General features: G+C 43.4%; 1 protein-coding gene and 1 non-coding gene across 2 annotated transcripts in view; one reads left to right on the top strand and one right to left on the bottom strand.

The window, feature by feature from the left end:
• Positions 1-26195, top strand: part of PIEZO2 (piezo type mechanosensitive ion channel component 2) — a 546102-nt gene that overhangs the window by 360455 nt on the left and 159452 nt on the right. The gene's annotated exons all lie outside the window — the stretch shown is intronic.
• On the bottom strand, positions 7625-7762 carry LOC119929214. Its single transcript, XR_005451350.1, has one exon. It is a non-coding gene; the product is annotated as a small nucleolar RNA SNORA7 (small nucleolar RNA).

Genomic DNA, 26195 nt, shown 5'->3' with positions numbered 1-26195 from the left:
CTCAACTATGACATAAGCCTCATGATAGCTTATTTATTCAACTGAATGGCTCTCAATCATTCCTCGTCTCAGACAGCCCACAGAACCCCAACAATTGCTCTGTGTGTGTGTGTGTCTGTGTCTGTGTGTGAATGTGAGAAGTTGTTAGTATAATCTGCGCCCTTAGACTACCCAAGTGCTCTATACGTTGAGTAATTATCAGAAACTCCTGAGCCACATCTGAATTTCATCAAGAAGAGGATTTCAGCCTCACCAGCTAATAATGTATGCTGGGATATTGGTCACATATGATGTAGATTTTCCGTAAACAGAAACGCATACATCTGGTAAAAGATGACAAGTTGGATTGGATGTATTATGCCTTATTGCCCGCATTATGACCAAATCTACTTTAACAACCACCACTGGTTGGCCAGATTGTGATGCTTATTTTTCCTGCATATGCAAGTTTGTTATAACATATGCACCAACATTTACACTGAGGTAAGGTGGTGCTCTCTGTAGCATGTGCTAACTCATTGTTGAACTCTTTCAAAGAAGCAGTGTGCAGAGGTTGAAAGTATTTTTGAGTTACCCAGGGATGTATTTCAGGTGCCTGCATTATTCAGCAATGACCCCATTGAGACCACTAAGACAGTAATAGTCCTAAGTTTGGTCCAGAAAGGTATCAAGACCTTACTGATGATGATTCTGTTCTGCTGCTTTATGTTTCCATGTAGGTTATAGTGACATTGGTGAGACAGTTCAAGAAGTTGAATTTGAGATAATAATAATAATGGTGGTATTTGTTAAGCGCTTACTATGTGCAAAGCACTATTCTAAGTGCTGGGGGGGATACAGGGTGATCAGGTTGTCCCATGTGGGGTGCACAGTCTTAATCCCCATTTTACAGATGAGGTAACTGAGGCACAGAGAAGTTAAGTGGCTTGCCCAAGGTCACACAGCTGACAAGTGGCTGAGTCAGGATTCTAACCCAAGACCTCTGACTCCCATGCCCATGCTCTTTCCACTGAGCCACGCTGCTTCTCCAATCCATATCCATAGTGATCAATCAGTGGTATCTATTTAGCATTTACTATGTGCAGAAGACTGTACTAAGTTCTCAATAAGTTCAAATGGTCTAGCCAAATAGAAGTTTCACACCACTGCTGCCCTTTCAATCTTCAGCTTGGTCTGGTACTTGACATTACAATCCTGCCATACTCTGCCAACTTTCCAAAGGACTTTCTTTAAAGTTGATTTTTCTTATCAACAAGGGCACTGTTGGACAGTGAGCTGCTAAGTAGTAGTTGTACTGGCTTTAAGGAACTACAGGGTGGAAAGTACTGTTCTAAACGCTGAGAAAGAATGTGTGGGTGAGGATTTGGCCTGGACCCAGGTCCCCAAAGTGTTCACATTCTAAAAATAAAGTGGCAACAGGGAACTGGCCATAGACACATAAGGAAAGATGAATCGGTTAAAAGAGTAAAGCAACGTAAAAGACAAGCACAAGGGTAAATGTACAAGAAAAAGAGTAGTGGAGATCTGTGGCTAGTGGAGCAGAGTTTAAGATTCCTCATAGTTCAGAATCCAGTAGCACAACATGGTTCATTCATTCATGCATTCAATCGTATTTATTCATTCATTCAATCATATTTATTGAGCGCTATGGTGTGCAGAGCACTGTACTAAGCACTTGGGAAGTACAAGGTGGCGACATATAGAGACGGTCCCTACCCAACAATGGGCTCACAGTCTAGAAGGGGGAGGGAGACAACAAAATAAAACAAAACAAAACATATTAACAAAATAAAATAAATAGAATAGTAAATATGCACAAGTAAAATAGAGTAATAAATCTGTACAAACGTATATGCAGGTGCTGTGAAGAGGGGAAGGAGGTAGGGAGGGGGGATGGGGAGGGGGAGAGAAAGGGGGTTCAGTCTGGGAAGGCCTCCTGGAGGAGGTGAGCTCTCAGTAGGGCTTTGAAGGGAGGAAGAGAGCTAGCTTGGCGGATGTGCGGAGGGAGGGCATTCCTGGCCAGGGGGAAGACGTGGGCCGGGGGTCGACGGCGGGACAGTTGAGAACAAAGCCCAGTGAGGAGGTTAGCGGCAGAGGAGTGGAGGGTGCGGGCTGGGCTGTAGAAGGAAAGAAGGGAGGTGAAGTAGGAGGGGGTGAGGTGATGGACAGCCTTGAAGCCAAGAGTGAGAAGTTTTTGCCTGATGCGTAGGTTGACTGGTAGTCACTGGAGATTTTTGAGGAAGGGAGTAACATGCCCAGAGCATTTCTGCACAAAGATGATCTGGGCAGCAGCATGAAGTATGGATTGAAGTGGGGAGATCAGAGAGGAGGCTGATGCAATAATCCAATTGGGATAGGATGAGAGATTGAACCAGCAGGGTAGCAGTTTGGATGGAGAGGAAAGGGTGGCTCTTGGCAATGTTGCAGAGGTGAGACCAGCAGGTTTTGATGACGGATTGGCTGTGAGTGGTGAACGAGAGAGCGGAGTCGAGGATGACACCAAGGTTGTGAGCTTGTGAGACGGGAAGGGTGGTAGTGCCGCCAACAGTGATGGGAAAGTCAGGGAGAGGGCAGGGTTTGGGAGGGAAGATAAGGACTTCAGTCTTGGCCATATTGAGTTTTAGATGGTGGGCAGACATCCAGATGGAGTTATCTTGAAGGCAGGAGGAGACACGAGCCTGAAGGGAGGGAGAGAGAGCAGGGGCAGAGATGTAGATTTGAGTGTCATCAGCGTAGAGATGGTAGTTGAAGCTGTGGGAGCAAATGAGTTCACCAAGGGAGTGAGTGTAGATAGAGAACAGAAGGGGACTGAGAACTGACCCTTGAGGAACCCCTATAGTAAGGGGATGGGAGGGGGAGGAGGAGCCTGCAAAGGAGACTGAGAATGAACGGCCGGAGAGATGAGAGGAGAACCGGGAGAGGACGGAGTCTGTGAAGCCAAGGTAGGATAGCGTGTTGAGGAGAAGGGGGTGATTCACAGTGTCGAAGGCAGCTGAGAGGTCGAGGAGGATTAGGATCCTCCTTGTGTGGGCAGAGCACTGTACTAAGTCCTTGGGAAAGTACAATATAACAATAAACAGACACATTCCCTGCCCACATCAAGCTTACAGTATTAATCACCTCAGCCGTAGCAATCACTACAGTCAACAGTGTAAACTTTATGGAGGCCTCCTCCTGCTGCTGCTGTTTGTCTCCTTCACACCACACTGCTGCAAGGGAGATTGGGATTGAGGTCCTAAAATGACCTGAAGCAGGCTATAGTGTGGATTCCCAGTGATATTTCTTCAATGTTCAGTAGACTGGGAGAATGAGTGTGTCACTACCACTATTTCTAACCATATTCATGCAAGGGAGCAGAATTCATTGAGGGCCTTTAGCTCTGGGCTGCCAATGAAAACCTCTGTCAGAGGGTAGGGTTTCTCTGGTGCAGGCATCCTGCCTCTGGCCTGGAACCCCCTCGCTTCATATCTGATGGACAGTCATTCTCCCCACTTTCAAAGCTTTATTAAAATCACATCTCCTCCAAAAGGCCTTCTCTAAGTCATCTTTTTCTCTTCTCCCTCTCCCACTCCCTTCTGCATCGTTCTTGCACTTCGATTTGCACATTACATTCACTCCCGCCTCAGCCCCACAGAACTTATGAACATATTCATAATTTATGGACTGTGAGCTCAGGGAACATGTTTACCAACTCTGCTATATTGTAGTCTCCCAAGTGCTTAGTACAGAGTGGGCCAGAGGATAGACCGCAGGGAGTGAGAAGGTTCTAATCCCCTCTCTGCCACTTTTCCGCTGGGTGACTTCGGGCAAGTCACCTAATTTCTCTGGCTTCAGTTTCCTCATCTGTTAAAGGGGGACGAAAACTGTGAGCTCTGTGTAAGACATGGACTGTGCCCAACCTGAATAGCTTGTATCTACCTCAGTGCATAGTACAGTGCCTGACCTATTGTAAGTGCTTAATTCTCATTTATAAGTTATTACTTATTTGAAAAGTACTTATTCATATTAATGTCTGTCTTCCCCTTTAGACTGTAAACTCATTCTGGGCAGGGAACGTGTCTGCTAATTCTGTTGTAATATACTCTCCCAAACACTTAGTACGGTGCTCTGCACATAGTGCTAAGTAAATATGGTTAATGCAGTGCCCTGCCCACAAGAAGTACACAGAATGTATAACTGATTGATTGATAACCCTGGGCTCCGGGCTTAAAAGCAGGTCATCATCATCAATCGTATTTATTGAGCGCTTACTATGTGCAGAGCACTGTACTAAGCGCTTGGGAAGTACAAATTGGCAACATATAGAGACAGTCCCTACCAAACAGTGGGCTAACAGTATAGCCTTGTGCTGACTTTAGGAAACTCTTCCAACTTTTCTTGTCTTGTCTTATGCCGTCGAGTCGTCTCTGACCCAAAGTGACTCCATGGACACCTCTCTCCCAGAACGCCCCGTCTCCATCTGCAGTCCTTCTGGTAGTGTATCCACAGAGTTTTCTTGGTAAAAATACGGAAGGGGTTTACCGTTGCCTTCTTCTGCACGGTAAAATCGAGTCTCTTCTCTCAACTCTTACCATGTCACTGCTGCCCAGCAGTGATAAATATTCTGAGGAACCAGGATTTCTAAAGTTCTGCTGAATTTTTCCAGCAGATGTCCTCAGAATCGTTAAACCTGCTTTAGGTTTCTTGAACTGAATGGGTTTCCTAGGGGATCACCTTCCATGTCCTTTGCAACATCCTCACACAGGATTATAAGAAAAAGTTTTAGCGGGACAGCATGTTTTTCCCTGTTCTGCTCACCCTTCTGAGGATGAGAAATTGGTCACGCTAACGGAAATTTAGAACTGCTAAATTCCTCCCCGTACCTCGTTCTCGCCTGTCCCGCCATCGACCCCCGGCCCATGTCATCCCCCGGGCCTGGAATGGCCTCCCTCTGCCCATCCGCCAAGCTAGCCCTCTTCCTCCCTTCAAGGCTCTACTGAGAGCTCACCTCCTCCAGGAGGCCTTCCCAGACTGAGCCCCTTCCTTCCTCTCCCCCATCGTCCCCCTCTCCATCCCCCCCATCTTACCTCCTTCCCTTCCCCACAGCACCTGTATATATGTATATATGTTTGTACATATTTATCACTCTATTTATTTATTTATTTATTTTACTTGTACATATCTATTCTATTTATTTTATTTTGTTAGTATGTTTGGTTTTGTTCTCTGTCTCCCCCTTTTAGACTGTGAGACCACTGTTGGGTAGGGACTGTCTCTATATGTTGCCAACTTGTACTTCCCAAGCGCTTAGTACAGTGCTCTGCACACAGTAAGCGCTCAATAAATACGATTGATGATGATGATGATGATGAACTGATAAATTTAGAAATTTAGAAAGATAGAGAATCTTTTGCGCCATCTAGGGGCAATATTCGTCCACGTGGGCGATATTTCACGTAGCTTGGCACAGAGTAAGTGCTGAGCAAATATCATAATAATAATAATAATAATGGCATTTATTAAGCGCTTACTACGGGCAGAGCACTGTTCTAAGCACTGGGGAGGTTACAAGGTGATCAGGTGTCCCATGTGAGGCTCACAGTCTTAATCCCCGTTTTACAGATGAGGTAACAGGCACAGAGAAGTCAAGTGATTTGCCCAAAGTCACACAGCTGACAACTGGTGGAGCCGGGGTTCGAACCCATGACCTCCGACTCCAAAGCCCGGGCTCTTTTCCACTGAGCCACACTGTCACTATTATGCTGAATTAAACCAAAAATTGGGAATTTTTATGTGCCTTGCAGAGAAGACTGAAGAAAACTGAAGAAAGCTGAAGAAACAGTGTGCTGTAGAAGAGGAGCAGTGCTGCCTGCTGGAAAGAGCGTGGGCTTGGGAGTCAGAGGACCTGGGTTCTAATCCTGACTCTGTCACTTTCATTTATTCATTCATTCATTCAGTTGTATTTATTGAGCGCTTACTGTGTACAGAGCACTGTACTAAGCACTTGGAAAGTACAATTCAGCAATAAAGAGAGATAATCCCTGCCCATACAGGGTTTACAGGCTAGAAGATCATTTGCCTGCTCTGTGACCTTGGGCAAGTCATTTAACTACTCTGTGCCTCAGTTTCTTCAGCTGTGAAATGGGGATTCAATTTCTGTTCTCCATCCTCCTTTGACTGGGACCCCAATGTGGGACAGGGACTGTGTCTAACCCAATTAACTTTAGTCTACTCCAGAGTCTAGACCAATTCTAGACACATATTAAGCACTTAATAAATACCATAAAAACAAAACAAAACAAAACTTCAGTTTGTGGGTCTTTTCACTTGGCCAGTCGGACCTTTTACACTAGACTGTGAGCCCACTGTTGGGTAGGGACCGTCTCTATATGTTGCCAACTTGTACTTCCCAAGCGCTTAGTAGAGTGCTCTGCACACAGTAAGTGCTCAGTAAATACGATTGATTGATTGATTTTACACTGAGCTCCCGCTTATGTCCCTAATCTTTCCAGACCAAACCTGAACAGAAAATTCCTTTATGCTTCCAAAAAGGAAAATTTTACCGAAGACGGGTTGGACCTATCACATTCATTAATATAATGTAATGCCCTGTGAGAAACATATGCATAGAACTGTAATCTTTCTAACCTTTCCGTGTTTGGAACTGCTTAAAAGTAGACTTAGTCTTAGTCTTCATTGAATGCTTAGATTGTGAGCCCCATGTGAGACAGGGACTGTGTGTCCAACCTGATTATCTTGTATAATAATGATGGCATTTGTTAAGCGCTTACTATGTGCAAAGCACTATTCTAAGCACTGGAGGGGATACAAGGTGATCAGGTTGTCCCACATGAGGCTCACAGTCTTAATCCCCATTTTGCAGATGAGGTAACTGAGATACAACAGAGAAGTTAAGCGACTTGCCCAAGGTCACACAGCAGACATGTGGCGGAGGCAGGATTAGATCCCATGACCTCTGACTGCCAAACCCGTGCTCCTTCCACTGAGCCATGCTGCTCCCCATGCCGCTTGTATCTATTCCATCCCTTAGAATAATGCTTGGCAAATAGTAAATGTGTAGCAAATATCATAATGGTTATAATTATGTGCAAAGCACTATACTTGTTGTTGTTGTCTTATGCTGTTGAGTCGTGTCTGACCCATAGTGACGCCATGGACACATCTCTCCCAGAACGCCCCATCTCCATCTGCAATTGTTCTGGTAGTGGATCCATAGAGTTTTCTTGGTAAAAATATGGAAGCTGTTTACCATTGCCTCCTTGTGCGCAGTAATAATAATAATAATAATAATAATAATAAAAATAATGATGATGGTATTTATTAAGCACTATGTGCAAAGCACTTTTCTAAACGCTGAGGGGGATACAAGGTGATCAGTTTGTCCCACGCGGAGCTCCCAGTCTTAATCCCCATTTCTCAGATGAGGTAACTGAGGTACAGAGAAGTGAAGTGACTTGCCCAAAGTCACATAGCTGACAAGTGGCGGGGCCGGGATCAGAACTCGTGACCTCTAACTCCCAAGCCCAGGCTCTTTCCACTGAGTCACGCTGCTTCCCCAAGTATACTTGAGTCCCCACCCTCAACTCTCTCCCATGTCGCTGCTGCCCAACACAGGTGAGTTTTGACTTGTAGCAGATTGCCTTCCCCTCGCTAGCCACTGCCCAAGCTAGGAATGGAGTGAGTAGGCCTCTGCTTGACTCTCCCTCCCACAGTCGAGACTGGTAGAGGACTGGAAACCCTCCAGGTGCAACCCTGAGAGGTGGCAAGCACTGTACTAAGCATTAGGAAAAAATTTCCAGGTGAGAGTGAAATATGGACCTTGCCCCTCTAGGGGCTTAGAATCTAAAAATAAGGTGGGAAAGTTTTGGGCAACAGACACAGTAGGAAAGATGAAACAATGTAAATCCCAAACTACATAAAAACAACTGTCAGAGACCACTGGGTCCAGAGGTAGAGGGGCCCTTTAGGGGTCTCCAGGTCCTGCCATGCTGATTATTAGAAGTCTTGTCACAATCAAAGCTTCCTCAAGTTCTAGAACTTGCAGAGGCCTCACACTGCTGAGCCTTAAAATCCCCAAAGTCCAACATGCACAGAGCAGGTCGGGAGCACTGCCTAGTGGGTGCAATGTGGGCTTGGGAGGCAGAAGGACCTGTATTCTAATCCCAGCTCCTCCACTTCTCTGCTGTTTGACCTTGGGCAAACTACTTCACTCCTCTGTGCCTCAGTTACCTCATCTGCAAAATGGGGAATAAGACCGTGAGCCTCACGTGTGACACGGACTGTGTCCAACCTGATTAACTTGTATCTACCCCCAGTGCTTACTACAGTGCCTGGCGTATAGTAAGTGCTTAACAAATACCATAAAAAAAGGCAGCAAGGTATACCTGTGGTTCCACTCAGCAGTTTGGTGGAAGGAGTATAAAACTAGATAATTTTGCCTACTCATTTAACTAGGAAGGACTCTGGAATTGTTTTGGTGATCCATTTCTTCTAAAATAGATTATACTCCTTTCACCAATATCAAAAAGAGCCTCAGGGCTGGTGTAGTGATAATGATAATAATACTAATGGCATTAGTTAAGTGCTTACTATGTGCGTAGCACTATTCTAAGCGCTGAGGTGGGGATACAAGGTGATCAGGTTCTCCCACGTGGGGCTCACAGTCTTAATCCCCATTTTACAGATGAGGTAACCGAGGCTCAGAGAAGTGAAGTGACTTGCCCAAGGTCACACAGCAGACATGTGGCAGAGCTGGGATTAGAACCCATGTCCTCTGACTCCCAAGCCCGGGCTCTTTCCACTGAGCCAGGCTGCTTCTCTAAGTTAAGAGGGGTGAGAATAGAGCATCAGAAATCAGGACAGAGCATGCTCTCAGTATGACTCCTGAACACGGTAGATTGTAAACTACTTGAGTGCAGGGATTGTGTCTGTGAGTAGTTAATACAATGCTCTTCATTCATTCATTTGTTCATTCAATCGTATTTATTGAGTGCTTACTGTGTGCAGAGCACTGTACTAAGCACTTGGAAAGTATACACAGAGGAAGTACTCAAAAAATGCTATTGATTGATTGATAGGTGCTCAGCTTTGTTCCCTGCTGACTTTGTGTACTCATTCTCCCCCTTCTAGACTGTGAGTCCACTGTTTGGTAGGGACTGTCTCTATTGTTGCCAACTTATACCCAAGTGCTTAGTACAGTGCTCTGCATACAGTAAACGCTCAATAAATACAACTGATTGATTGATTGATTGATTCAATCAGTGGTATTTACTGAGTGCTTACTGTGCACAGAGCACTGTACTAAGTGCTTGGGAGAGTCCAGTACAATCAAGTTGGTAGAAATGGCCCTTGCCTACAAGGAGCTTACAGTCTATAAAGGGAGACAGAAGTTAACATCAATTACAGAGAGGAGAAATGGGAAAGTATAAGGGTATATACACAAATGCTGTAGGTCTGTGGATGTGATGAATATCAGATGCTTAAGTGGTACTTAGCCAAGTGCATAGGTAATGCAGAAGGGAGGGCGAGTTGGAGAAATGAGGGCTTAGGGAAGGTGACTTGGAGAAGATGTGATTTTAGGAGGGCCTTGAAGATGGAGGGAGCGATGATCTGTTGGCTCTGAAAGGGGAAAGAGTTCCAGTCCAAAGGGAGGATGTGGCCAAGGGATCAGTGGTGATTTAGGTGAGGTTGAGGTAGAGTAAATGGGTTGGCTTTAGAGGAGTGACATGTGTGGGCTGTCTTGTGGTAAGGAATATGTGAGATAAGTTAGGAGGGGTAGAGCTGACTGAATGCCTTAAATCCTATAATAATGAGTTTTGCTTGCTGTGGAGGTAGATGGGCCAACCATTGGACAGAATGCTTTTTAGCAAAATGATCCAGGCAACAGAGTGAAGTATGGATTGCAGTGAGGAAAGGCAGGAGGCAGAGTTGTCTGCAATTAATCTGAGGCAGTAGTCAGGTGATATATATGTGCCTGGAGCCACACAATTTCCTGCTCATGCTAGGTGATCAGACCAGGAGCAAATAGTGTTCTCTAGATGGAAAGGGAAAAGGATAAAGGAAAGAAGGATAAAAGTATTGGGAGACACTTGGCTTTCACTCATAGTTCAGATGGTTCCATGAAGGATCAGCACCATTTTGAGCTACGATCCATTGGTCAGGTGAAATCCATCAAGATGGCCAGATAAGTGGCTGCCTTATCCCACTGCCCCCTCCTCCATTATCTAAGTGATGTAAACTCGTGACTTAGTGGACAGAGCATGGGCTTGGGAGTCAGAGGACATGGGTTCTAATCCTGGCTCCAACACTTGTCTGCTGCGTGTTCTTGGGAAATCCACTTAATTTCTCTGTACCTCAGTTACCTCATCAGTATAATGGGGATTAACGCTAGGAGCCCGACATGGGTCAACCTGATTACCTAGTATCTACCCTAGCACTTAGAACAGTGCTTGGCACATAGTAAGTGCTTAACAAATACCGTAATTATTATACAGACACCGATTTAGTGAAAAGAGGGTGGAGCCAGAGCAGAGGGGGTGTTAGCCTTTCTTCTCTATCTTCCAGAAGAGCAGAGGCATCCCAACAGCCCCGGAGACCCCTATGTGTCCTCTTTGCCCTCCAGAGGGACAGAGGTAATGGGGACCAGAAGTTATGGTGACAGAAACAACATCCCCTTCCATCTCCCCCCCAACTCCCCGGGAAGCCAGGATGCAACATTCTGAGGTTGCAGGAATGTGAGACTCACTGGGAAATTGCCTAGATCCTTTCTCCTCATCTGCATCAGTTTGCATCAAATGATTAGCAGATGTTCCAAGCAAATCAAATCCCATTCATTCATCCTATGGTATTTATTTCGTGCTTACTCTGTGTGGAGCACTGTACTAAATGCTTGGGAAGGTCTTGAAGGTGGAGAGAGTGATGGCCGGTCATATACGAAGGGAGAAGGTGTTTCAGGACAGAGCGAGAACATGAGCAAGGGGTCAATAGCAGGATAGAAGAGATTGAGGTACATGGGCTATGTTGGCCAAAGAGGAGCGGAGTGTGTGGACTGGGTTGTAGTACAAGATCAGCCAGCGAAGATAGGAGGGGGAGAGCTGATCTCCTTAAAGCTGATGATTAGGAGTTTTTAGGGAAAAGGTGGATGTGACACAAATTCCCAGTTGCAGGCAGCAGGTGGAGTGGGTGGAGGGAGAGTGCTTCTCGAGCATGCAAGTCTGCATCCTTGGAAGGCTCCAGGACAACACTGAACTCTTGGGCGTTTGAAATGCTTTTGAAACCTGAAAGAATTAAGTGCAAAATCAAGCCAAGATGACGGAGATTTGAAACCGGATTGGGAATAAATGTGTGGTTTCGATATTGCAGACCAAAGCCCCTCCTTCCCCCAGGACTGTAAGGCTGTTTAACAGATTTGGGCATACATCTCATTGTTTGGCCTCTTGGACCCAAAGCAAAACAGGATTCGGACGATTAGGTGGATAATTCAGGCCCCTCCAAATTCATCGACAAGCTTTTTATTCAGTTATTCAGATGATTCAGGCCAAAGCCAGATTGAAGGGGGCTTTTGTGCCGTGGCCCCGTAACCCGTTCCTTTGTGTTTCTCGAGAACAAAACCCTGATTCTAGTCCTAAACACATTCTGACTTCACTGAAAATTCTGCTTTGCACACAGAAAGTGCTCAATAAATACGATTGAATGAATGAGTGAATCCTTGGTACCACTTACCTTGGTAGCTACTGCAGTCTTCCCTACCCACTATAGCCATCTATTTTTCAGGATCCCATTCATTCATTCAATCGTATTTATTGAGTGCTTATTGTGTGCAGAGCACTGTACTAAGTGCTTGGGAAGTACAAGTTGGCAACATATAGAGATGGTTCCTACCCAACAACAGGCTCACAGTCTAGAAGGGGGAGACAGACAACAAAACAAAACATGTAGACAGGTGTCAAAATTGTCAGAACAAATCCACCACACAGAACGGCCTAGCTGGTTCTTCAGTCAAGAAACCTTCACCACTGATGACATAGCTCCATTAGGCATTCTCCTACTTGCAGTGCTCAGCCTGGAATCCAGGTACCCTGATTCCCAGAGCCACGCTCTTTTCTGTGGGCCACCGAAGGGGAAAATAGTGGCTATGGAGATCCAGACAGCGAACACTTCTTTCCAACCATGTTAGCGAAATATTTACACTTATAAATCCCTTGAGCACTTACAAATATGCTCGAGTGCAAAGGTAAACCTTTGTTCATTACTAATGCAGTTCTGCTTAGAGCAGGTCGAAGCTCCAATCGTTCCAATTCTAATTCCTGGATCCTCCGTTCAGTCTCTTGTGTATGTCGTCATGCTGGTGTCTAATTGGTCTGCTGACAGCCCAGGCCCACTTGGGGGAATGTTAACAAGTAAATTTGTAAATAATCCTAGAACCTCGACCCATATACCCATGCATTCATACTTTCAACTCAAGCAGAATTTTCAGTGAAAATTTGCACTAGAATCAGGGGTTTGTTCTCGAGAAACATAAAGGAGAGGGGTTGCAGCATCTCAGCCGATGAAAAGGGTGTAGTTGGTGTTCACTACACGTTAACAATCATCAGAAGAATCACCATATGAGCTGGGAAGAAATAAGCAAAATGATAAGGATTTTTCAAGCTCCACCCACAACCAGAGGCTCAGTGGCTCCCTGACTTCTCTTTGCCTCCAGTGTCACAGCCAGGCCTGGATCCAAGTGTCAATAATCCCAGCATCGTTTTTGGTTAAAAAAAATGCACAAACAGGGTAAATGACTGTTATATCACAACGGCCGGTTCACCAAGCAGAATCTTCATGCTAATACATAACACAACTGAAAAGGCAAGTGCTAGACTAAATCCAGTTGCATGAACAAGGATGATTAGTTCTAGGAAACTGACACAAAATCAAGTCCACTTTAGGTGCTGGGTTTAGAAGAAAGGCCCTTCAAACCAACTTTCCTTAGGACTTCCCAATGCTGAAGTTTGCTGTACTTCACTTTCTATTAAACTAAACCTCACCCAGAGCAGTGAAGAATCCCTGTTGCTTAGTAAATGAACAGATTGCTTTTTCTCTTTCTGTGCTTTTGAAAAAAAAAAAAAGGAAATACTAAACTCCAGCATCCTGTAGTAGGACACAACCTCAGGCTTCCAGTGGGGAAACTATAAAGAGACGAAGCAGAACAAATATAAAAGAATGCCACTTCTGGGTAGTAGTTCCACATGGCTTCACTGTGTATTCTTTCCTGCTCTGGCAATGTGTAATGTATATGGAAGAAAGGCCAGGGGTGGTGGCCCTGGTTTAGGGAGCCAGGGGGCTTTCTGTAGTCCAGGAGCCAGAAAATTCTCTCTGCTTGCCAGCCACTCTCTTACCTTATGGCCAATAATTCTTTGTTCTCCAGCCTCAGCAGGATCTGGGCTGAGAAAACGAAAACACTTGTGCTGCCTGGCCCAAGCTGTGTTGTGGTGTCTGCCTTGCATTATGGTGTCCTGAGGAACAGGAACAAATGTCAGCCCAGAAATAGACTCAGTTGTATTTCATGGGGATAGATTGGCAAGAACGTCTATTAAAAGCAGGCCAGTTTGAAAGGGGGAAACACTAGCCAAACATATATCATTTTAATGCTGAAAAATATAACCTCTCTTTGGAAAGAACATTTTCTTTTGACTGTGCCCAGAGGGAGGTGACTTGGAATACGTGCATTTGGATCTGTGACCTTTGGGTACCTGATATTTGCCCCACCCTCAACCCCAAAGCACTTATGTACACATCTAAAAATTATGTACTATAAATGCCTTGCATTAATGCCGTCAACCCCTCTAGATTGTAAACTCATTGTGGGCAGGGAATGTGTGTCTGCCAACTCTGTTATTTTGTACTCTCCCAAGTGCTCAGTACAGTACTCTGCACATACTAAGTGCTCAATAAATGTCAATGTTGATGATGATGATGACACCTAAAGGAAACAGCCCTGATTTGTGAGTCTTTCATTGTTATTATTACTTGTTTACTCTGGTTTTACAAGTGAAAACAATAAGGATTCTAGTTTAGAGTAAATGGTCTACTGTTAGGAATAAAACAAACAACAAAAACTCTTGGTATGTAACAGGCATGGAAAAAGCCTAGCATTCTGAATTAGTGAGGGTATGTGATAAATCACCAGTGCCTTGAAGCACATAGAATTATTCCAATCACCAAAATAATCTTTCGGAGACCCTGAAGCTCCTCTACCAGATACATATATGTATTTGTTTTCTCTACTTGTGTTCTTGGAATGGTTATTAGTGTATGAGCAGTAACAATCAACTTCAATCTTTTAAGTTCACCAATCGATGTAATATTTGATTGTAAAACCAGAATTTGCTATTCTCATAATACAACTCTGTTTCAGTAGATTCAGTGCTGCTACTTTCCAACACATTTTTATTTTTACTGATTTCCAAAATGGATCTGAATGGATTTTCCTTTTCTTGGCTGCATTTACCTTACCCAGTGACATCTGCAAAGTCCTGAACACCCGGGCCTAAGCGTTTAGGACAATGCTTTGCACACATAAGTGCTCAATAAATAAGATTGAATGAATGAATGAACACCCATTGTTATTAGCAATCAATTACACCAATCCAGGGCAATTACCCTTATTTATTCTGAGAAATAGAGGCAAGGCAGAAGTTATATGGCTTTCCCAGCACTGCAGGTTCTACCTGCCCTGAAAGAGCAGGAGGGGACTTGAAGAAAGATTTCAAAAGTTAGATTTATGGGGAGGCTTCAGGGAGTGGGAAAAGTTAGATTTATGGGGAATGGGAGTAGGGTTAGGAGGACACTGATACTGTCCCCTCTGACTATTGCTCCTCTTCCCAAATTTGCTCTTAATTTTTGATTCTTGAATTTTAAAAATATGCCCATGATCAATAATTTTGTTGTCTATAACTCATTCTCTCTCCTATGTTTCTATCTTCTCCCTCCCAGGCTGTGCACCTCCTGTGGACTAGAGATCATGTCTGGTCTGATAGTCTTGTAACTCCCCTAACACTAGCACAGTGCCTGGCCTATAGTAATCAATCAATCAATGGAATTTATTGAGCGCTTACTAAGTGTAGAGTACTGTACTAAGCACTTGGGAGAGTACAACACATCTGAATTAGAAGACATGTGCCCTGGACATAATAAGCTTACAGTCTAGAGGGAGAGACAGACATTGCAGCATAGCCTAGTGGGTAGAGCAAGGGGCTTGTGAGTCAAAAGGACCTGGGTTCTAGTCCCCACTCTGCCACTTGTCTGTTGTGTGACCTTGGACAAGTCACTTAACTTCTCTGTGCCTCAGTTACCTCATCTGGAAAATGGGATTAAGACTATGAGCCCCTTGTGGGACATGGACTGTGAACAACCTGATTACATTGTATCTACCCCAGTGCTTAGAGTAGTGCCTGGCACATAGTGTCTAACAAATACCATTTAAAAAAATGAATAATTTCTTAATAATTATTCAGTGCATCAATGGTATTTATGGAGTGCTTACTATATGCATAGTACTTAGAACAGTGCTTTGCACATAGTAAGTGCTTAATAAATGCCATCATTATTATTATTACTATACTAAATTATTGGGATAGTACAATACAACAGAGTTGTTAGATGCATTCCCTGCCTCCAAGGAAATGGCAGGTCAGAGGTATATAATCACCATTCATTCCTCCATTCAGTCGTATTTATCGAGTGCTTACTGTGTCCTCTGCACTAAGTGCTTGGGAAGCACAATTCGGCAGCAGATAGAGACAATCCCTACCCAACAATGGGTTCACAGTCTAGTCACCAGTGGCCATTGATTTCTTAACAGACCTTTCAATGGCTTGGGGCATTCTGTTTCCCATTGGAATGAAAAGGAGGTGACAGATGGTGGATTTTTAAGGTTTAAATCTCTTTGGTTTCTCCAAAAGATAATTGTTCTTAACTTATTCATCTTGGAAATTCTAAGTGGTTGCTTCATTAGTGATAAGTAGAACAACACCACTGTCTGAGATATGTGTTGCTTTTCCTCCTGAAGGGGCTGAAGTATTTATTTATTTCCTATTCAGAGCAATAGCCTTCTGACACTTTGTAAATGAAGACTTTGGGATGTAAAATAACAAAGACGTTTTTGTCCCAAAAGTGACAGCATGATGAGATAGGCCCCAGTGCATTGAGGAGTGGAGCAGCCCTCAGTTTGATTTATCAGATGGACTGTCTAGCAGGTAGTAGTCAAGGATTCTTTCCAGATGACGGAGTGGGATTTTTTAAAAAACAATTTAACCTTTTTTTCTTGCAGCCTTACAAATAGAGTCATTCTGTTCCATTATGGCAGTAGTTAGGTTGCTGTTTTGGAGAGTGCGGAGGGAAGATGGAATTTTCTGTATTAACAGAGCAAGATGTTGGGTACTGAAACTCTGGTCTTTCTGACCAGTCCAAATCCTGCTCTCCCCAAGGAGAGAGGACTGGTCCTGAGCAGAGATCAAGAGAGAAAAATTGGCTCCAGAGCAGATGGAAAGCCAAGGGGAGGCCTCAGAACTGGGCTCCCAAACCTAAGTTTATTGAGCACTTACTGTGTGCAGAGTACTGTACTAAGCACTTGGGAGAGTACAGTACAAAAGAGTTGGTAGACACGTTCCCTACCCACAGTGAGATCACAGTCTAGAGGTGGGGACAGACATTAATATTAATGAATAAATTACAGTTTTGTACATCAGTGCCATGGGGCTGAAGATGGGGTGAATGTCAAGTACATAATAATAATAACAATTGTGGTATTTGTTAAGCACTTACTGTGTGCCAGGCTCAGTACTAAGCGCTTGGGAAGTACAAATAGGCAACATATAGAGACGGTCCCTACCCAACAACAGGCTCACTTGATAGAAAGAACAAAGAAATGGTGTAGTGGATAGAGGACAGGCTCGAGAGTCAGGAGGACATGGGTTCTAATCCTGTCTCCTCCAATTATCTGCTGTGTAACTTTGGGTAAGTGACTTCACTTCTCTGTGCCTCAGTTACCTCACCTGTAAAATGCGGATTGAGACTGTGAACCCCACATGGGACAGGGACCATGTCCAACTCGATTTGCTTGTGTCCACCCCAGTGCTTAGTTCAGTGCCTGACACATAAGAAGCACTCAATAAATACCGTTATTATTATTATCCTTACTTCACTTCTCTGTGCCTCAGCTACCTCATCTGTAAAAGGAGGATTAAGACTGTGAGCCCCATGAGGAACAGGGACTGTCTCCATCCAGATGAGGTTATGTCTACCCCAGCACTTAGAACAATGCCTGGTGCATAGCAAGTGCTTAACAAATACTATTAAAAAAACAACAACATAAAGTGCAATGAAGAACAACAATAAATTACAAAGTCAACAACCCAAGATAGCACTGTAGAAATCAACAAATAAATAGTACTTAGAGGAAACATCCCTTAAATTCCTCATCACTTCCATTCTAAGGTCAAGGTTGTGGCACTGGGGTGCTCAGCCGTTTCTGCCAACTCCCGACTGCGGCGGGGGCAGAGCTGCTTCCAAGGGCGTCTGTAAGGTGACTGGTTCACAGGACCAGTAGCTCCAGTTTGCTGAAGTCCTGCTGGCTGATCTGTAAAATAAAATAATTCAAAATTATTGACAGCCAGAACAAAAATATGTCTGCACTAATGCCTGCCTATTATCTGAGTGGTGGTAGATCCTTCTTAGAGTGTTGATCGATTCTGAGGCAATATCGATTCATACAAAGGAGGCCAGGAACAGCAACAATTAAACTTCCTAGCCGTGGATGAGGAATATATAAGGAACTCAGAAAAATTCCAAACTTGTAAGAGAGAGAGAGAGAGGCTGACTGACTGCCTGCCAAGGACAAGGGATGCATCAGTTTTAGAAAGGGTGGGTCCACACCTTCAATTCCACCCTCGTCCCTAAATCCCAAACCCCTCATCCCCATGCCCCTCCATAGCTGTCACTTTGCCACCTGCTAGCCCTGAAACACTTGCCATCCATTTTCTCCTCCCCTGCAGGTTTCTTCCTAGGTGATCGTGGCAGAACTCCACAATCCATGCTGATCTCTAACTCTCCAAATTTACCATCTCTTGCTATAACTCTGCTCTTTCAATCCATCAGTCAATCAATGATGATCATGATGATGGTATTTGCTAAGTGCTTACTATGTGCCAAGCACTGTTCTAAGCGCTGGGGAGGATACAAGCTAATCAGGTTGTCCCACGTGGGGCTCACAGTCTTAGTCCCCATTTTACAGATGAGGTAACTGAGGCACAGAGAAGTTAAATAACTTGTTCAAGGTCACACAGCTGATAAGTGGTGGAGGCATGATTAGAACCCATGACCTTTGACTCTTAAGCCCAGACTCTTTCCACTAAGCCACGCTGCTTCTCTGTTATTCTCTGGTTCTCTGCTTCAGTGGTATTTATTGAACACTTTCTGTGTGCAAAGCCCTGTCACATGCATAGTGCTAGTATACCTCCCTCTCTGACTCTTTCACTAATGACCCCCACAGATTATTTCAGGTCTTTAACTCCCTTCTGAAGAGCTCCATCTCCTCCTTCTCTAGCTCACAATGACCTCTGTAACATTTCAACAAGGTAAAGACCTGAAACCCAAACTTCCACATGGATATCACCTCCTTCAAACTCTTAATAATGATAATTATGGTCTTTGTTAAGCACTTACTGTATGCCAAACACCGTGCCAAGTGTTGGGATATTTGTTAAGCAATTACTACGTGTCAAATGTGGTTCTAAGCACTGGGGTAATAATTATGGTATTTGTTAAGCACTTACTATGTGCCAAGCACTATTCTAAGCGCTGGATACAAGTAGATACAAGTGAATCAGGTTGGACACAGTTCCTGTCTCACGTGGCACTCACAGTCTATATAGGAGAGAGAACAAATATCGAATCCTCTTTTAGCAGTTGCAGAAATTGAGGCCCAGAGAAGTTAAATGGTTTATCCAAGGTCACAGAGCAGGCAAGTGGTAGAGCAGGGATTAGAAACCACATTCTCTAATTCCCAGTCCTGTGCTCTTTCTATTAGGCCGCCGTGCTTCCCCTTCTAAATCCACTGAACCAAGTATTTCTCCACTTTCAAAGCCCTCTAAAAGCCAGCCTCCTCCAAGAAAATTCTCCTGTTAATCACTGACTTTCTGGTCATGCCATTCCATCAGCCACCTGCGTAGATTTGTTTTTTGGTTTTTGTTGTTGTTGTTGTTATTCATAAATTTTTAACACCTATCTTTTTGTCATTGTATCTATACTCATTCTTTTGTTTCTAGTGTAGATGTGGATTTGTGTCTGTCATCCCCATTAGATAAGAAACTTCTCTTTGACATCTATTGAATGTTTCCAAGAGCTTAACTCAGTGTGCTTCATTGAGCAAATGCTCCATGAACACCACTGTTGCTGCTGCTCCCAATGATGGAAATCAGTAGGGATGTGTTCTCCCTCCCTCTAGATTGCATCATCTTGATAGGACAAGAACCATGGCCATTCTGATTACTTTGTACATACCCCAGTGCTTAGCATAAATTGCTCTCAGTAAATGCCATCATTAATAAGTACCATTTCTCTGGTGTGCCTTGGTTATAATTGCATTCCGTTGACCAGAGCAGTTTAACCTACCGGAATCAGTACATGATGTAGAAAGAGGCCTTCTCCAGGAAAGCTGAATCCTGAAAAACTGGGGGATTTCTGCAGTGAGGTCAGCACTTGAAATTGTGCTGAATGGTGAGAATTGCAGGCGGCAGACGGGCAGAACACCAGTGTAATTTTAGCAAAAGTAAAGCTTGGCTACTTAACCAAACAGTAAAAATATGTGTGCCACCTCTTCAACATTCATGAAAACATTTGGGCACCGAGCCACCCTTTCCCTCCAGTTTGACTCTGTCTAGGTCTTTAGGCACTCAAACGATTCATTGCCAAGTAATAAGAAATGCAGTGTTTTAGGAGCGGAGTTTTGCTGTCATATTAATATTGTGCCAGTCACTTTATACCAATGTTGAAATGTGTTTGTTCTGAGTTCTAGAGGCACAATAACACTCTGTAGTAGAACTAGTTGCTTTTCCACATAGTACATTGTCCCTTTCGGCTTTGGATCTAAAGAGGGGAGTTGGTTTTTATTCGAAATGTAAACTTCTGAACTGGCTGACAAAAGGCAGAATCAGTCCATTCTCTGGGTAATTAAGGAGAAATATAATTGCCTGAATTTGTATCAAAACTATGTGACTCCCTAGGGGTGGACTGTAAATTACTCTTGTTCAGAGAGACTTACAAACCCTACTCTGTAAGTGCTTGTTCATAAAACCAATTTTCCTTTCTCCTATCTCTTATTTACTGTAGTACTTATCCCTTCAACTAATATTATAAACTCTTTTTAGAAAGGGGAATCAGAGAATAAAACATGAGATTTTTTTTCAAATGTTTTGTAGGGGGGTAAGGGGTTAGAAAAGCCCTTTAATTACTGCAGTTTCCCTTACGAACAACATTTATGGTCATTTCATTTTTAAAATGCTACATTAGGGGAAAATACTTCAGGAACAAGTACAGGAAGAAGAAGAAGCAGCGTGGCCTAGTGAATAGAGAACAGGCCTGGGAGTCGGAAGACTTAGGTTCTAATGTCTTTTCCACCACTTGTCTGCTATGTGATCTTGGGCAAGTCATTTACCATCTCTGTGCCTCAGTTATGTTATCTGTAAAAGGGAGGTTAAGACCATGAACTCCATATGGGACATGGACTGTTTCCAACCTGATTAGCTTTTATCTACTCCAGTGCTTAGTACTGTACAGAGTAAGAGCTTGACGAATATCATAAAAAGTCATTATTTAGTGTCTAAAATTTATATTTGTAAGATAATCCTTTTTGAAGGTGTTCAGATGTTCAATCATGCTTTGGCTTAAAATCATTGCAGTAGCATCCCATCAGTATTAGAAAGAATCTCCCTAGACAAGCAATTTTGGCAAGCTGAGGATAAAGAATGAAATAGTAATAATAATAAAGGAATCATGGAGCATTGGTGCTTTATTTATACTTGTTTAATGTCTAGGCCATTTTAAGGGACTTTCAATTAATCCATTCATCCAACTAATTCAATGAATTTAATCAGTAGCATTTACTGAGCACTTACAATGCACTTGGGAACCTCCTTCCCCTCCCCACAGCACCTGTATATATGTTTGTACAGATTTATTACTCGATTTATTTTACTTGTACATATTTACTATTCTATTTATTTCATTAATGATGTGCATATAGCTACAATTCTATTTATTCTGACAGTTTTGACACCTGTCTGCATGTTGTGTTTTGTTGTCTGTCTCCCCAGTCTAGACTGTGAGCCCACTGTTGGGTAGGGTCCGTCTCTATATGATGCCAACTTGTACTTCCCAAGCACTTAGTACAGTGCTCTGCACACAGTAAGCACTCAATAAATACGATTGAATGAATAAAAGGACAGTATAATAGAGTTGGTAGATGTAACCACCAGGAGGTTACAGTCACCTTACTAATGACCAAACCAGTGTTCATCTCTGGCACTCTTAAGCACACAATTTTTCCCTGGTTATCACCCCAGAGCCACCTGCTAGAAGTCAGGGTAGCAACATCCTAACTCCCTTGGCTCCTCAACTTATCTGGGGGTTCCTCTACCCTTGCCAGGGCCACTGGTGGGACAGTAGAGATGAAAGGTAATGCCCCCAGCTCCAGCCTGCCATCACTGGGATTTATTGAGCATCTTCTGTGTGGAGCAGGTGCTTGGGAATATACATACTGATTAACTTGTATCGTCCCAGTGCTTAGAACAGTGTTTGACATGTAGTAAGTGCTTAACAAATATAATAATTGTAAATACAGTGGAAGTAAAGGATTCACTACTCCTATTGAGAGATTACCTCTCCCCATGCCCCCCGCCCTACCTCCTTCCCCTCCTCACAGCACCTGTATATATGTTTGTACAGATCTATTACTCTATTTTACTTGTACATATTTACTATTCTATTTATTTTATTTTGTCAATATGTTTTGTTTTATTGTCTGTCTACCCCTTTTAGATTGTGAGCCCGCTGTTGGGTAGGGACCGTCTCTATATGTTGCCAACTTGTACTTCCCAAGCGCTTAGTACAGTGCTCTGCACACAGTAAGCACTCAATAAATACGATTGAATGAATGAATGAATGAATAAATACAAATGAATGAATGAATTCAGTCCCTGCCCTCATGGAGTTTACAGATCAATCAGAAAGGAAACAGATACTGATTGCAAGCATATAATAGGGGCATGAGCAGAGATGCCACTGATAAAAATATAAAGGGCTATCCCTGAATGAAAAAACAAACGAGGGCGGTATGCTTCATTCATTCTCTCAATCATATTTATTAAGCACTTATGGTGTGCAAAGCACAGTATTAAACGCTTGGGAGAGTACAATATAACAATAAACAGACACATTCCCTGCCTACAACAAGTTAACAGTCTAGAGATGAGCTTACAGTCCAGAGATGAGCTTAAGGTCTAGAGTTCTTAAAGGTGTTAGTGGAATATCGGGACCAGGGAAATGGGAATTGAATGCCTCTCAACCAGAAAAAAAGACCTCTTAACCGGGCAGTGGCAAAGCTGTAATGGGGGCTCTTATCTAAGGAGAGGGAGCCTGTGAGAGACTCAGGACCCAGTGGAGACATAATGTGGAGCGAACACAGATCTTGCAGAAATTATGCTCAGAGTACCAATTGCCCACATTCATACCTATGGATACAGGAAAGATGGTCGACCCAAATATCAAAATAGAGTGGCACTTAGGTGATGTCTAGGCTAGACTCAGTGTGATTTGGAATTCACTGTCTTGAATTTGGGAGTTTAAGGCTACCCTATATGTCTTGGTCTGTACCAAATCCAATAGTGGAAGACCCAGTTTTACAATGCCATCGGAAGCAATCATTTTCCACTGACACTTGCCACATCATCGCATGCTCTGAGCTTCTAGGAATCAGTAGGCTCGGGCTTCTTTCAGAATTTGGGCAAGAACTTCTAGAAAACAAAACAAAACAAAACATCCTCTCTCTAGTAGAGACTCATTAAGAGCTGGAGCTCTGAGCAGGAAGCAACCACATAAGATAACTGGAGGAAATGCATGTTCAAAGAAAAGTAATCAGAAACATAGAAGGTTAGTAAGAGCAAACTTGGAATCGGTTGCCCTGAAACCTCTTATCCCTGCCCTTCCCCACTTTCCCTCTTCCTCCGAGAGGTGTAGACTGATGGTAAGTGAGTTTGCCGTAGTGATAATACAAGTCGAGAGTAATTCAAAAACAAAGTTGCTCATTTTCATAATTATCTGCTGACCCTACATTGATAAAAGAATTCCCTTTGGGGAGAATTTTAGAGAAAGAAAAGCTTTTATCCCAGCTTTTCCACATCTCAGAATCTGCGGCATCTTTAAAGTGAAAGTTTTCAGAGCCTGTGGCATCCTTCTCATGTTTTGGAAGTCTATTTGATTAAAAAATATGCTGTTCTCCTTGGTTGGGTTATCAGATAAACTAGAGAAATACCCACAGCATGCAAAGGTGCAGCACCCTGACATGAGTCCAGGGGTGTGGTGCCAACAGAAAAAATTAAGTAAAACCGTCCTTTGTTTGTCAACTTTTCACTTAATGCATCTGGATTTGCCACTGAGGGAGCTGGAAAGTTATAATGATGGCATTTATTAATCACTTACTATTTGCAAAGCATTGTTCTCAGCGCTGGGGAGGTTACAAAGTGAGCAGGTTGTCCCACCTGGGGCTCACAGTCTTAATCCCCGTTTTACAGATGAGGTAACTGAGGCCCAGAGAAGTTAAGTGACTTGCCCAAAGTCACACAGCTGACAATTGGCAGAGCTGGGATTTGAACCCATGACCTCTGACTCCAAAGCCCGGGCTCTTTCTACTAAGCCACGCTGCTTCTTGAGTTCCTACTGTGCACAGACTATGGTACTAGGTACTTGGGAGAGTCCAGTAGAATTAATCAATACAATCCCTACCCTCAGTTTCCAAGCCAATGAGGTAGACAGACACTTAAATATTCAGCCTCATTCTGATTGCACCACCATTTTTATGGCATTTGTTAAGCGCTTACTATGTGCAAAGCACTGTTCTAAGCACTGGGGAGGATACAACGTGATCAGGTTGTCCCATGTGGGGCTCACAGTCTTAGTCCCCATTTTACAGATGAGGTAACTGAGGCCCAGAGAAGTTAAGTGACTTGCCCAAAGTCACACAGCTGACAATTGGCGGAGCCGGGATTTGAACCCATGACCTCTGACTCCAAAGCCCGTGCTCTTTCCACTGAGCCACGCTGCTTGGGTTGTATGTTCCGAGGATGTGACCCCTCACTGGGTTCTTTGAAGGCAGTGGCCCCTCCTTCCAACCACAATCAATCAATCAATCGTATTTATTGAGCGCTTACTGTGTGCAGAGCACTGTACTAAGCGCTTGGGAAGGACAAGATGGCAACATATAGAGACAGTCCCTACCCAACAGTGGGCTCACAGGCTAAAACCCACAAGCCTGCAGGACTGAGAGAAAGACCCCTCCCTTGCCTTTCTGTAGCTCTTTTCCCTGCCATCCCTAACTCCACTGTTGTTCAGGATTTGAGGGAACTCTGTCGGGGTATGAGGGACACCACCACCTCACAAACGTGGGAAAAATGCAATCCTTGAAGCATTCCACAGTCAATCTCCCTCCCTGAGGGCCTCTTCCTCCACCCTTCATATAGGGATGCTGGATTTATTTGGCATTACACATCCCTTGAGCCTGAAGTGACCTTCATTAAAAGTGACTTGTTGTGCTTGGTCTTAGTCAATCTCTGAAGTTATAGTCAATTAGGTTGTTTTTGGGGGATGGGGGCGGAGGGGGAGGAGAACACTGAACCTTTGAGAACTAGAAAAATGATTGAAACTTTTAGAATTTACCTTCAGTAAATCTGGCAGAACCTGCGGATGATGTTAGCTTTCAGGACAGAACCCAGTCTCATTCAGCTGGGTTGGTTGGGCCTGACATTGTCAGCTGAAACTGCAGATAAATCCCCATTTGTTTTAATATTGCAGTACTCAAACAGATGCAAGTGTGTGTTAGCCAAAGAAACAACCTATAAATTAGAAGAAACATTTCCAAAATTAGCCGCTTGAAGTTGAATTCAGTGTGTTTTATAGGGAAAGTTCCACTTTAAGAGGAACTTGAGGATCCTTCGCAACCCAGAATGTAATTAACTTTTGCTTAGTGTGAAATTATTCTGGGTACAAAACAAACTTAGAGTAAGACCCAATTTCAGAGAACAGGAAAATAGCGGATTCATGCTAAAAGGATGTCAAAGCCATGATGCAAAGCTCACGAGACTCAGTGCAGAGTTTTCCAAGCCTGAAACAACAAAATGTCAGGAAGCATAACCCATCTTAATTTGACCCCAGGGTCGGCCTTCACAGTTAATTAAGAGGCAAACATATTTTTCACCCCTAATTCAGCATTTTATTTTTTTAAGAGCTTGGATATCAGTCAATGATACTTTTAAGGTGTCAGAACCTTTTTTAAATTACAGGAAGCAAAGCACCAGAAATAATATGCAAACAATTTTGCATTACAGATAGGACTAATTACCACATGAATGAAAAGTAGTCTTTCAGGAATGATTATTTCAAGACATTTGCAATCATTCATTCATTCATTCAATCCTATTTATTGAGTGCTTACTGTGTGCAGAGCACTGTACTAAGCACTTGGAAAGTAGAATTCGGAAACAGAGACAGTCCCAACCCAGTGGGCTCACGGTCTGGAAATGGGGAGACAGAGAATAAAACAAAAGAAAACAAAGGGACAGGTGTGAATAGCATCACATTCTCTTCACTGGTCAGTGTAATTGACTGACCAACCTATTGGTTGTCTAGCTGACCATTGGCTGGCCAGTCTGTTGGTATTGACACCTGTCTATTTGTTTTGTTGTCTGTCTCCACCTTCTAATCAATCAATCGTATTTCTAGACTGTGAGCCCGTTGTTGGGTAGGGACCGTCTCTATATATTGCTGAATTGTACTTCCCAAGCGCTTAGTACGGTGCTCTGCACACAGTAAGTGCTCAATAAATACAATCGAATGAGTGAATGAATGAATGAATGAATCGTGTGACTCTCCCTTCACTAGATAAA

The sequence above is a fragment of the Tachyglossus aculeatus genome, chromosome 5 (assembly GCF_015852505.1).
Source record: "Tachyglossus aculeatus isolate mTacAcu1 chromosome 5, mTacAcu1.pri, whole genome shotgun sequence".
Taxonomy (NCBI): domain Eukaryota; kingdom Metazoa; phylum Chordata; class Mammalia; order Monotremata; family Tachyglossidae; genus Tachyglossus; species Tachyglossus aculeatus.
This window is presented reverse-complemented; position numbering and strand designations above follow the sequence as displayed.